Consider the following 12,533-nt stretch of genomic DNA (forward strand, 5'->3'; position numbering starts at 1 on the left):
AAAAATTTTCGCGCTCGGCGTGACAGTATGCAATTCCAGCAACTATTCATAACATTGCCACTCGCGATTTCGGTGCGTACAATAGGCCGTTGTGTAAAGTAAAATAGTCCGGAGTTCACCGGGGATGCCCACCTCTGTATTAGATGATGTGCTCTTTTTGACATGACGATAAGTGCGGGGGGCTCAGGGGGCGCAATTTTTTTGACCATTGCCAAGGGGGGTGCATGTCACAAAAGGTTGAGAACCGCTGGTCTAAATGGAAGAAATCAGATTAGGGTGAGAAATAGCTACCACTTGTAACCACTGGTGGTCAAAGTAGTTATCGTTGGTAGGGTAAGACCGGGGACAGCTGTAACACTTTTTGTATTTTCTGACATTACGTGTCTTTCTCATGGAAATTTCATTTCCAAAGTTTTATATTAAGAAGCCAACAACTGCATGGACACTGGACAGTTGATATAAAAACTACAATGGAACTTAATCAAACATCAATCATGGAAATTTTGGGTCGTCAAAATCGCTGCTCAAATGTTACATATTGCCCCGTACGCAGGGGCAATTCTACCGCCCGCATGCGGGGCAATTATACCTATGTTATTTACAGAGGTGGTCATGGTCAGTAAGGAAGTACTTCTACTTTTTGGAAGTACTCAAGTAGTTTTCCTCTACTTCTGGTACTTACTCAAGTAGATCTGATTTTCTCTACTTCTACTTCTACTTCGTAATATTTTGTGATCTACTTATTTACTTTTCGCTATTTTCAATTTGTCAAGTAGAAGTAGTTTAATCCCCCAATACGAAGGATAGCCTGACGAATTTGGGGGCTGTTTTCACGGAGTAGCAAGATTTAATATTCATCAAAGTCAAGTAAAGCCCAGAAATTTTGTTGCGCCTCGCGCTCAGTAGTTATGGAGTGACAAATATGTTTTCACGAAAGTATCAGTGAATATAATTTAGGTACCAGATTGCTTATGGTTCCGCTCACTCCGCATTGTCACCGATATCAAATATTTCATCACAGTAAATATGGCCCACCATAACGTTTGAAACTACCGTTTCGCAATCTAGCAATTACCTATCCTATCGTTATGTAGCAGCCCATGACGTGTCCTGCCAGTCTGGAAAATCTGGCTTTTTAGAACGTTACACCTGTTTTAGCAGATCACCTTTGAAGCTTTATGGACAAAAGACATGAAATATGTTTTATGCTTTTTAGATGTGGTGTTTGTATTTCACTTTCAATTCCGAGTATGATACTCGGAGTGTCATACTTTGAGTTCTAATTACTTTCAGTTCTTTTGTATGCAGAACATACATGTTGAAGCATAAAAGCAAGTGTAGTAATGCCTCTATTTTCCGAAAATAAAGTTACACTAAATATAAATTCTACGAACCACAATATTTGTATACTAATTTGTATACAATATTTGTATACTAATCGAGCAAAATGTTGAAACCGTATCCGATACAACTTCTACGTATTGCTCTTCGCCTAAACCAGGGGCCTTATTATATGGGGTAGGGCGCCATGCCATGATATTCTCTAAAACGGGGTCTTCTAATTAACAAAGGGTTAGTGTCGCATTTTCATATCAATACTATAATTTGCATCCCGTGATGGGGACGAATGCTTATTCTGTCGAAAATTGATACTTCCTGGGATGCATCAATACGAATCAAGCTCTATGCACTTTCCGCATAGCTCAATTTGCAGCTTTTGACAGTCCATGCGAACGAATTAAGACTGTTTTCAAAACTACTTACTTACTTGAGTAGATTTAAAGTCAGTCAATTCTACTTCTACTTCCAGTAGTGTTAGGTTGGTTATTTGAAAAGTAATTCTACTCGTACTTGAGTAGAATTTATCGTCGCTACTTCTACTTCTACTTGAGTAGCTTTCTTGACTACTTTGACCACCTCTGGTTATTTATTACTAAAAACAAACGAAGTTAACAACGATAACGGGAGCCGAAATTGTAATATTGCAGTAAACTAAAGAAAGAGACGGTTGAACGCTCCCAGGCTACGCCACATGGCATTTTTGGCATCTGAATACAGTATCACCCATCGTGCCTTCTTCATGAGCTCAAAGTTTACAAGAAACACGTCCATTCCATCATCTTCCTACACATATTCGGCCTCTTCTATCAAGGTGCTGTTGTTCTGCGTGCATAATGGTTGGTCATTCGGTCACATGTGAATGTGCGAAACCGACCTGACTAAAGTATCTCGGTTGAATGGGCCGATGATGGTGTAGCAAAACGAGGACACAACATTGAGGCGTCAAAGCCAATGGTATTCTTCTGTTCTGTACAAAGAATAAGGATTCAGTCATGTGCGAGTTCCTAAATGATCGTTGAAGTCGATACACCAAAATCCAATCAACATTAGAACGGGTAGTAGAATTACAGAAATAACCGAACCCTAAGATTCACATCACCACTTCTGTACATGCCCGTTTCGACTGATGATCATGTCACAATTGCTATGGCCAGGTAGTATCTTTTCTGGTAATGAACTTCTCGCTGTTGCAAGATTCATCTGCAGTGGATAAATGGGATGTACCAACACATGACCAAAGATATTGAGCATTCAAAAGATATTGTAATGGGGCGAAAGTAACAGGGTGTTACAATTGCCCCAGACACTATCGACCACGAAAACTGTCTCATTATGGTATTTTCCCGGCGATGCAAGTCCTAGTTGTTTCTGCGCGGCAGTCCGAATCCTGCGCTGCCGATTAGAGGCGCAGAAGCCTGTCTATGGGGTTATCTACGGATGCTAATCGTTGTAATTCATACACGTGTTCCATAACTTTAATAACATAATAGCACGCTCAAGTCGAATCCGAATGAAAATAGCTGACGAATAGTGTAGCAACAGCAACATACGATCGATGAAGATAGCAGACACGTAGTGCAGCAACAGCAACATACGAATTCATGAAGATAGCAGGCACGTAGTACAGCAACAGCAACATACAACTTAATGAAGATAGCTGACACTTAGCACAGCCACAGCAACATACGGCCGACGAACGTAACAGAAGTGAGATTAACGTAAGCAAGGAACCGAAGTAAGTAAAGTAAGATTTACAATTAATTTTGCGTCAACGTAAATAACCAACAAATAGTGGTTCGCAGACGCTTTATATAGCGGTAAGAACAGCCTATCTGAAAAGGCTTGATTACAAATGATTACTAAAATCAGGATTAACAAATGAAATGCGTAAGCGCAAACACTCCCCCATTTGACTGATCCCAGTCAACAGAATTGTCAATGTTATGCACATTCAAAATAACCCGACTACTCGAATCACCATTCACATGGGCAAAGTGAAATTGTACAAGACCAACATACAAGGAGCTACTGAACCTCCGATCCAAATGACGTTCTATATGTCACCCTAAATAGTAGAAAGGCGTTCCCCAGCTCTACAAGCGACGAGAATGAATCACTTTTAAAATGGTAGGGTGGCGTTCGGCAGCTCTACAGGTGAGGAGAAATAATCATTGGGAATAAATAAGGAAGCGTTCAGCAACTCTACACAAGCGATGAGAATATATCACCTTGAATTGGTACAGAGGCGTTCAGCATCTCCGCAAGCAACGAGAATAAATCATTATGAATGGGCGCAGATAATCGAACGCGACTCTTAACTTGGACAGTTTCACCCCAGCGCGTGATGATGACTCTCGATGTCGGATGAATCGTATCACAAACTCGAAAATTCGTCACCATCGGAGAAGTCAAAATAATCTTAGAGGAGTCCCCGCAACGTGCAACAGCTCGAAATGAATATTTCGGAATCATAACAATTATCAGGCTTTGCTCGGTACAATTCTTCAAATAGCCAAATTACCCTTTCGATGCGAGATGCCCGACACAAATCTAACAGACGATGAGCGTTAATACCATGAGGGAACGGTAGCGAGGGCGAAACTGAAGATACTGCGCAGATGAATGAATGTCTGCAAAGAAATTGTTCCGTCTCGACCCTCTGCTGCCTTGAATGCCAATCAGCTTCATCGTCAGTGGAGTTCTCATTCATCTCCAAGAGGTGTGCAGATAAATTGTTCCGTCTCGACCCTATGCTGCCTTGAATGCCAATCAGCTTCATCGTCAGGTGGAGTTCTCATTCATCTCCAAGAGGTCGTTTCTGTCTTCCGCATCCAACGTTTGGGCATCTGTCGGCAACTGTGACTCAAGCCCCTGAGTGAATATGGTCCCGGGTGATATCATCTGGAGAGAGAAGAATATACTCTCCATGCAGTTGCGCTGCCATCTGTGCAGTGATCCTGAATGTGGCAGCCATGCAATCGATGCGACTTTCAGACAAACGGAGAATGCTGCAGACAAGATTAATGCGTTGTTGGACGGACTGAACTGACGGAATGAAACGGAGCTCTTGATTCTCGAAACGGTGAACATAGACTGTGGAAGCATCGCAATCGTCCGCTTCGTCCAAGAGGAAACGCCCTCTTCAATGTAGAGAACATTCGATGGAAATCTTCTATCGGAGAATTGATTGCAAATTGCAAATTAATTGTAAATTGTTTCTGCGCGGCAGTCCGAATCCTGCGCTGCCGATTAGAGGCGCAGAAGCCTGTCTATGGGGTTATCTACGGATGCTAATCGTTGTAATTCATACACGTGTTCCATAACTTTAATAACATAATAGCACGCTCAAGTCGAATCCGAATGAAAATAGCTGACGAATAGTGTAGCAACAGCAACATACGATCGATGAAGATAGCAGACACGTAGTGCAGCAACAGCAACATACGAATTCATGAAGATAGCAGGCACGTAGTACAGCAACAGCAACATACAACTTAATGAAGATAGCTGACACTTAGCACAGCCACAGCAACATACGGCCGACGAACGTAACAGAAGTGAGATTAACGTAAGCAAGGAACCGAAGTAAGTAAAGTAAGATTTACAATTAATTTTGCGTCAACGTAAATAACCAACAAATAGTGGTTCGCAGACGCTTTATATAGCGGTAAGAACAGCCTATCTGAAAAGGCTTGATTACAAATGATTACTAAAATCAGGATTAACAAATGAAATGCGTAAGCGCAAACACTAGTTTTCCTATCATCGCGGTGGACTATGGTAACATTGTTCCAGCTACATACATTACGTTGTAACCACTTGAGGTATTATTCTTCTGAACAAATTATTCCAGACCAGAAAATATTTACTGAAGTGCCAAAATTTCGTGTTTTTTTTCCAAATTATTCCGGGGTTTCGCGTCGTAGCTTAACGTAACTTCAGGTAAGTTAGGAGACATAACTACCGCATGCGCACTCAAAATATCAATTCTACACAGCGGTGAGGTCGATTGTTATATTTGCCCCTAGTTACGATTGTCCACGGTCTCCCCCACTCAAGCAGAAAGTAACTTGGCAAATTCTCGAAAAGTGGATTTGGTCGAGGGCCTCATAATAGTTTGCAGTTAATTGAATGTGACGACTTTAGAAATCGCAGGCAGCATCTTCTCGATTAACGCAAAATGATCAGACACTACAATTACAAACAGGTGCAATTTCCGAAAATATATTCAGTTAACGTGCTACAGGGACTATTTTTTTATCAGTCGTTATGACAATTTGACTCGTAAAGGTGCCACAAACATACAGAGAAATTACACTACAAAAAAAACTCAGGAGAATGTACGAAACTTATTGTTTCTGGTGGCATTGGAAGAACCCTTCCCCATTTCTAAAGAGCCGCATCGCGGTAGCCTATATTCGCAACCATTCCTGCGACATCTTACTGCTGAATGGTCATTTTCAGGGTTGAGAAGGCTACGGACATATCTTAGAACGACTATGGATCATCCACGACTTATTAACATCAGGGTCACCATATTTTAAATTTCGAAAAATAGGACACTTTTCAAAAATTATGAAAGCTCCAGCACAGGTAAATAAAACTGGGAAATTTGAAAACTTTTCGAAAGATAGTGCAGTGTAAACTAAAAAAAGGTCGTCACTTCGACTCGACTCCCGATTTACCCAAGTTTTTACGATAATGTAAGGTGTTGACTTGACTAAGAAAAGGTCATCACTTTCACTCGACTTCTGTTTTACCCGATTTTTTACGAATGTGGGACGTTCGCTGCGTCGGGGTCGAGTTTTCGGTCGCATTTTATTACTTTTTATAGAAAAAGAGGACAAATTAAAAAGAGGACATTTAGGTGTCCTCCAAGAACACTATCAATTTATTGAAAAAAGAGGACGTATGGTAACCCCTAACTAACATGGCGGTGTTATACCTTGATAGAGAAATAATAAATAATGTTAATATTGAGCAAATCATTGACGTATTTGGCAGTGTTGGGATGACTCGAGTCACTTTGCAAAAATGACTTGACTTGCGACCTGACTCGGCGTTTCAGAAATGTGGATTGACTCGTGACTCGGAGCAAAATTTACGAGTCATTTTCAAGTCATCAAGTATTGATGTCCATAAAAATGGCTGATCTTGCAAATATTCGGATTGTTCGCGATACGCTGGTGTGGCCTGTGAGAGCAGGGCCGGAGCTGCCACACCCCAAACCTCCCAATTGGGGGGACCCGAGCTCGAAGGAGGCCCAAAATTATTTCGTAAATTAGCATAAGTTATAGAGTTAATTTGGAAAATTATGCAACTTTTTAAAAAAATTTCCACGCTAGGCGCGATTTCATATTGCAGAATATTTGGATTATTGGGTAGTCTCTCTCCCCGAAAAGAAAAATACGCATGATGTATACAAATGGGCATTTCGGCTTCGTCCACGACGCGACGCACCAATACATATACAGTTTTTCCTTTCCTACCCGCAAGGAAAATTTAATTGCCAGTGAAGAAATACCAATTTGAAATCGTGTGCGTCTTTTAGTTTAGTACGTTTGGGTGATGTTCAATATCTTTAGACATAGCAGACAGGAGGTCACGAAACATCATCATGTAATGAAGTTATTATACCGCCCGAATATGTTTAATTATCATTTACGGGCCCTACATTTTCCAAAACACCTCATTCAGCTCTACCGGAAAATCTGAATAGGCCTACGTGAGCAGGGAGGATAAAAAATTGATAGCAACACATATGCAGTTCCCGATGATATTGACCGATTAAATCATGAATTGTTGAAAATTTTCGCGCTACGCGCGTTTAGGCTAATTAATGCGTCTTACTAAAGTCGCGGTAAACTCGACTTACCTGATGGGGGTTCTGGAGGGCTTAAGTTTGGTTTATCACCCTATGGGAGGCCCAAGTCCAACGTTTTTGGGGGCCGGACGAAGTGCTTTTACGGTCCTGTGTGAGAGTGAGCATTGAGCAATCACTCAATGATCGCGCGTTTTACTGAGCCTCCGTTACTCTATCACAAATAAATTGACCGTAAACTAAGTGAACGGAGCTTACAGCTTACGTTGTAAACTAGTATTAAAGTAATCTTCTGGCAAAATATCCATCCCTGTTCTATAGATTGCTCATTGTGATCAGTACACAGTCTACACACCTTATCCAAATCCCTTGTATGATTTAGGTCGAGTTTTAATATAGTTTATAACTTTATTACTCATCGACCGTCGGCGAAGGCTTAAATTGTAGGCCTAACTCACGGATATCTAGGTCGCAAGTGCATTGCATCATATCAATTCGTTTCAACTGTCTGAGGTTTCAAATTCTATTCTCTGTTTTAGCTGATATTTATAGACTTACGTTAGGCTATACAGTTACTTATATGTAGTTTAGCAGTTTTATGCGTGAGCGATGCGACGCGTTTTTGCATGTTTATTTAACTGTATATATTCTGATAGCAAGAACAAAATCGCTGAATTCACCGAGGCAATGGAAAACAGCATGGATAAAATGAACAGAAAAGAGATCTGTTTCATTAAGGGCGATGTTAATATAGATCTTCTCAACAGTAGATCGAGCTCATACGCCAACACCGTATTAAAGCCGTTGGTCTCTGCCAATTGACCACGCAGCCCACGAGAATCACCGATAAATCAAGCACTTTAATTGCTGATCACTTGTATTCGAACGTGCTTGACAAAGAAATGTTCCTGTTTGTTATATCTGCTAAAATAAGTGACCACTATAATATCGGCTGCATATTATCTCAACAACGCATACCTGCTGAATCTCATCACTTCAGCAGACACCCTGCTTCCGTTGACCAAGATGCCCTCAACGAGGCCTCGTTCAATCTCTTTCATCCGCCTACTCTCCCTCCCATCACCAAAACCAACTTTGACGATAATTTGGGGAGTTCATGTTCACCATCAAAGGGCTGATAGATAAATTTGCACCTCTTCAACGCATCTCAAGAAGTCGTCAAAAATTTAACAGGGTACCGTGGATGTCTTCAAAGTTGGTGCAACTGATCCGAAAACGTAACCGGTGGGCGGTGGCATCACAGACTCGATACCAAGAACACCTCACAAGACGAACGAGACAGATTTCGACGCTTCAGAAATCCCATCGTCCATCATATCACTAAGGAAAAAGCGAAAGCTAACGCGAAATTCTTCAACAAACATAAGAAGGACACTCACAAAACCTGGTCAAGAATTAAATTGCTCTTGCGCCAGAAAAAACGCCCCAGGCCTGTCTCGCAAATCACGAACTCGACTAACGGGGACAATCTGACAGATCCTGCGGCCATCTCAAATTACTTAAATGAATATTTTTGAAATGTAGGCCCTAATATTGCTTCTTCTATTACAAATCTTGTGTCGGTCAGGTCAGATGAGGTGACATTTCTATCCCAGTCGATTGTGCTCGCGCCTGCAACTTCCACGGAAGTGGTAGGCTACTTACCATTCATGAACTTGAACCTAACAATTAGGCAGTTGGATATGATCTAATTCCAGCGTGGTTTTTAAAAACTGATTAACCTACACATCGGCCATCTCATTGCTCATTTTTTCAATTTCTTGATAGAAAATGGTGTCCACCCAAATTATCTGAAAACTGCCAGAGTTGTCCCGGTTTACAAGGCCGAAGATAGAACTAATGTCACCAACTACCGACCTATATCTGTCATACTGTGTATTGGAATTGTGTTCGGAAAATTGCTCCTCTCCCGCCAATCTTCGTTCCTCGCCAAGATGTCTATCATTTCTCCACAACAGTTCGGCTTCCGCAAAAAGCATCAAACCTCGCATGCCCTGCTAACAGTGGCTGAACAGCGGCCTACTATGACATCTTGGAGAAACGAAGTGTGGGTGTAGCATTTTTTTTATCTGAAAAAGCGTTTGACTGCGTCTATCGCAGTATTCTTCTCTCGAAATTGGCGCGCTACGGGTTCCGGGGTCCACAACTAGCGCTCATGAAAAGCTACCTGACTGGGAGATATCAAATGGTTTCGATATCCAACACTTGGTCCTCCCCCCCACCTTGTTACCTGTGGTGTTCCGCAAGGCTCTGTTCTTGGACCGGTCCTTTATCCTTTATATGTCAATGATATCTTTGAAACCTCATCATTGAATACCACACTCTTCGCTGACGATACTCACCTCCTATCTCACGCACCTAATACCGCAAGCTTGAATGCCGTCACCCGTGATCAAATGCCCAAAGTGCATGAGTGGACGTCGCATAATAGCCTTCGGGTTAACGCTGCGAAATCCCAATTATTGGTCTTGAACTCCTGCGATAACCTAACCGTTGACATCGCTGGCCAACCAATTTCCAACACTAAAAATGCCAAATACCTTGGTGTTTTACTGGATTCGGACATGTCCTGGAAGAGTCACATACAATCACTCAACTCAAACCACAACTATCGAAGGTTTGTTGTTTATTTCGCCGCCTTGACTACACTCTGCCAGTCAGCGTGTTGTTGATACTCTTGAACACTCTATTCCTATCAAAGTTAAAATGCGGAATTCTTTGTTTGGGTGCTGCCTGCAAGGATACAATTGACCCGCCACTGCAAAAACTTCAACATCGGATCATCCGTATCATTGCCAAAGCCCCACGGGGGCCTGGATGTGCAACTGATAAATCGCCTCTCAAAAGATTTGGTGTTCTAAACTTAGAAGATATGAGGAAGCTAGAAATTGCCAAGTTTATGTTATCAGTTCCATTGCGGTTAATATGTCCCTCAAATTTCAACGACTACTTCACCTCGGAGACAAAAGCGCACAAGTACAGAACACGCGCGTCAACGAAAAACAACTATCATAAGATCAGGACTGAATAGGCTACAAGAAAACGCATTGCTCTATCAAGTATGCCGGACCCCAATTGCGGAACAGCATCTCGCCGGCCATCCGACAGTCGTCGAGCATGTCCGCATTCACGTTGAAATACAAGCAATTTCTTTTAAATAAATACTATAACCAGTAGTAGTATTATACACAGTCTTTATACGCGCCCCAATCAGCGTCGAGTATTTGATCACGTGACATCTGTTAGCCAATCAGAATGCAGAACAATGTGGGCGTGGTTCCAATACGAGAGAGGTTTTGGTTGTGCGAGAGATGGCATAGTTCCAGTCCAGTAACGCTGAGATATTTATTACGTCATTACGTAAGTTGATTACCTTCAATTGCGTATTGCACCATATTCATGATTACGTCACAAGCGTAGTTGATGCTCACTGTTATCTTCAAAACCATGAAATTATTGCGAGTATCACCTGCGCTCACTGAAGAAAAGGATGAAATTATATCCACGGCATATTCCTTAGCTAGAAATTTTATCATGTATGAAATCGACGGCTCAAGCGTTAAAGCAAATACGCAGGTGGAGAAAACCTTACGACGAGTTGTTACTGAAATATTTGAGCGATATCGAACTATCCTAAACGCAGTCTCCAAGCGCCTTCGTTATAGTGAAGTCAATGAGAAATATAAAGAACATTCACCCATTGAGCGAATGTTCCTGATGATAGCCGATGAAATATTCAGAGATAGTCAAGAAAATTGGGGTCAGATTGTGTCTCTTTATGTGCTTGGCGGCATTCTTGCTCGCAATAACGAGGCTGCGCATAACGGCAGGGATATAGATGCTATCATACAGACACTCGGGAATTACATTGCTACTAAAAAACGAAAGTGGATAGAACAAAATGGCGGATGGAGGCATTTTGTCATGTGGTATCACTTATAAAAGCTCGATCGCAGTTACTATTTGTTATATTTACATCATGGGCTCCGTGCGAATAAATGCTTGTAAGTTTATTGGATCCAAGGCCGTATCATGGATAGTATATTCGAAATGTATGAAGATGGTTGGTGTGGATGTAATGGAAATATCGTATCCTTTCACTATACTAGAATGTGAAGGATGTAATTATACAGAGCTGCTAGCATGTGATCAAGACGAAAGAAAAACAATGAAGATATACGATACTGAAGTAACGAAAGAAGAACATCGAGTTGTTTTTAAGTCAACAGCAACAGTAGAACTATCTCATAAATTTGCTAATGCTACTGCTCAAAACTAACATTTAAGCCGTCGCTATCGCTTGGGGATTTAGCTCAGCGGTAGAGCAGCTGTCTTGCAAGCAGAAGGTCACGGGTTCAATTCCCGTACTCTCCACTCTTTTTTCCGTTGAAGTGCTAATGACGCAAAGGTGGCGCAATCATTTCAATTTGATTATCACTCAGAATGTGTGCTTTGAAAAGACTGTGTTTCGAGCGAGAAAAGTTTCGGAATTGTTCTGATTCTACTATCAAAGCGGGACCGATTGACGAATCGAATCTATTTAGTTGGTGGGCAACAATTGAAGGACCCCAAGGAACGCCATACGAAAAAGGAGTGTTTAAAATATTAATAGAATATCCCACAGAGTATCCGTTTCGACCTCCGAAGATGAGATTTGAAACTCATATATTTCACCCGAACATTAGTGTGAAAGGCACTATATGCGTGGATATTTTGCAGAAGCAATGGTCACCAGCGCTAACTACATCAACTGTGCTGCTATCAATATCTTCGTTACTTGGCGCACCAAATCCAAATGATCCTATGAATGCGGAAAGTGCACATCTCTATCTGGAAGATAGACAACTCTACTTTAAACGCGCTCAGCAATATACCGAACGCTATGCCAGAGTCAACTGCGATTTGTCAGCGTGATTACAATTATTAAAACTATCATTTGCTTGTGACTTGTTTATGCCTTGTAAATATTAATTGTGGAGCCCCACCTTTGTAATAAAAAAACTCCATAATGTGTCTTTGTTGGTTATATGAAAAAATAGCGCGAGTTAGTGATTTATTGGCGAAGTTGCACTGATCTGATGCAACTTGACTTGTGCGCTGATTCGTTGGTCTAGGGGTATGATGCTCGCTTTGGGAGCGAGAGGTCCCGGGTTCAAATCCCGGACGAATCTGCATTTTGCTACTATCTAATGCGCCTCAAACACGCCCGAACACGAGTCAGTGATTTATTGAGCTATGAAACGACCATCACAAAACGCTTGAAATAGGATTATATTACCAACAACAATGGCCTTGCCCTTGAAATCAATGACCAAGCACGATTTATAAAGCACACGATAATGTTCGTCTT

General features: G+C 41.5%; 2 non-coding genes across 2 annotated transcripts; both read left to right on the plus strand.

The window, feature by feature from the left end:
* Nucleotides 1-11,485: 11,485 nt before the first annotated feature.
* On the plus strand, nt 11,486-11,557 carry Trnaa-ugc (transfer RNA alanine (anticodon UGC)). The gene has a single exon. It is a non-coding gene; the product is annotated as a tRNA-Ala (tRNA).
* Nucleotides 11,558-12,282: 725 nt separating this feature from the next.
* On the plus strand, nt 12,283-12,354 carry Trnap-ugg (transfer RNA proline (anticodon UGG)). The gene has a single exon. It is a non-coding gene; the product is annotated as a tRNA-Pro (tRNA).
* Nucleotides 12,355-12,533: the final 179 nt, after the last annotated feature.

This window comes from Botryllus schlosseri, chromosome 6 (genome assembly GCF_051294905.1).
Source record: "Botryllus schlosseri isolate E-star chromosome 6, Bs_hap1, whole genome shotgun sequence".
Classification (NCBI taxonomy): domain Eukaryota; kingdom Metazoa; phylum Chordata; class Ascidiacea; order Stolidobranchia; family Styelidae; genus Botryllus; species Botryllus schlosseri.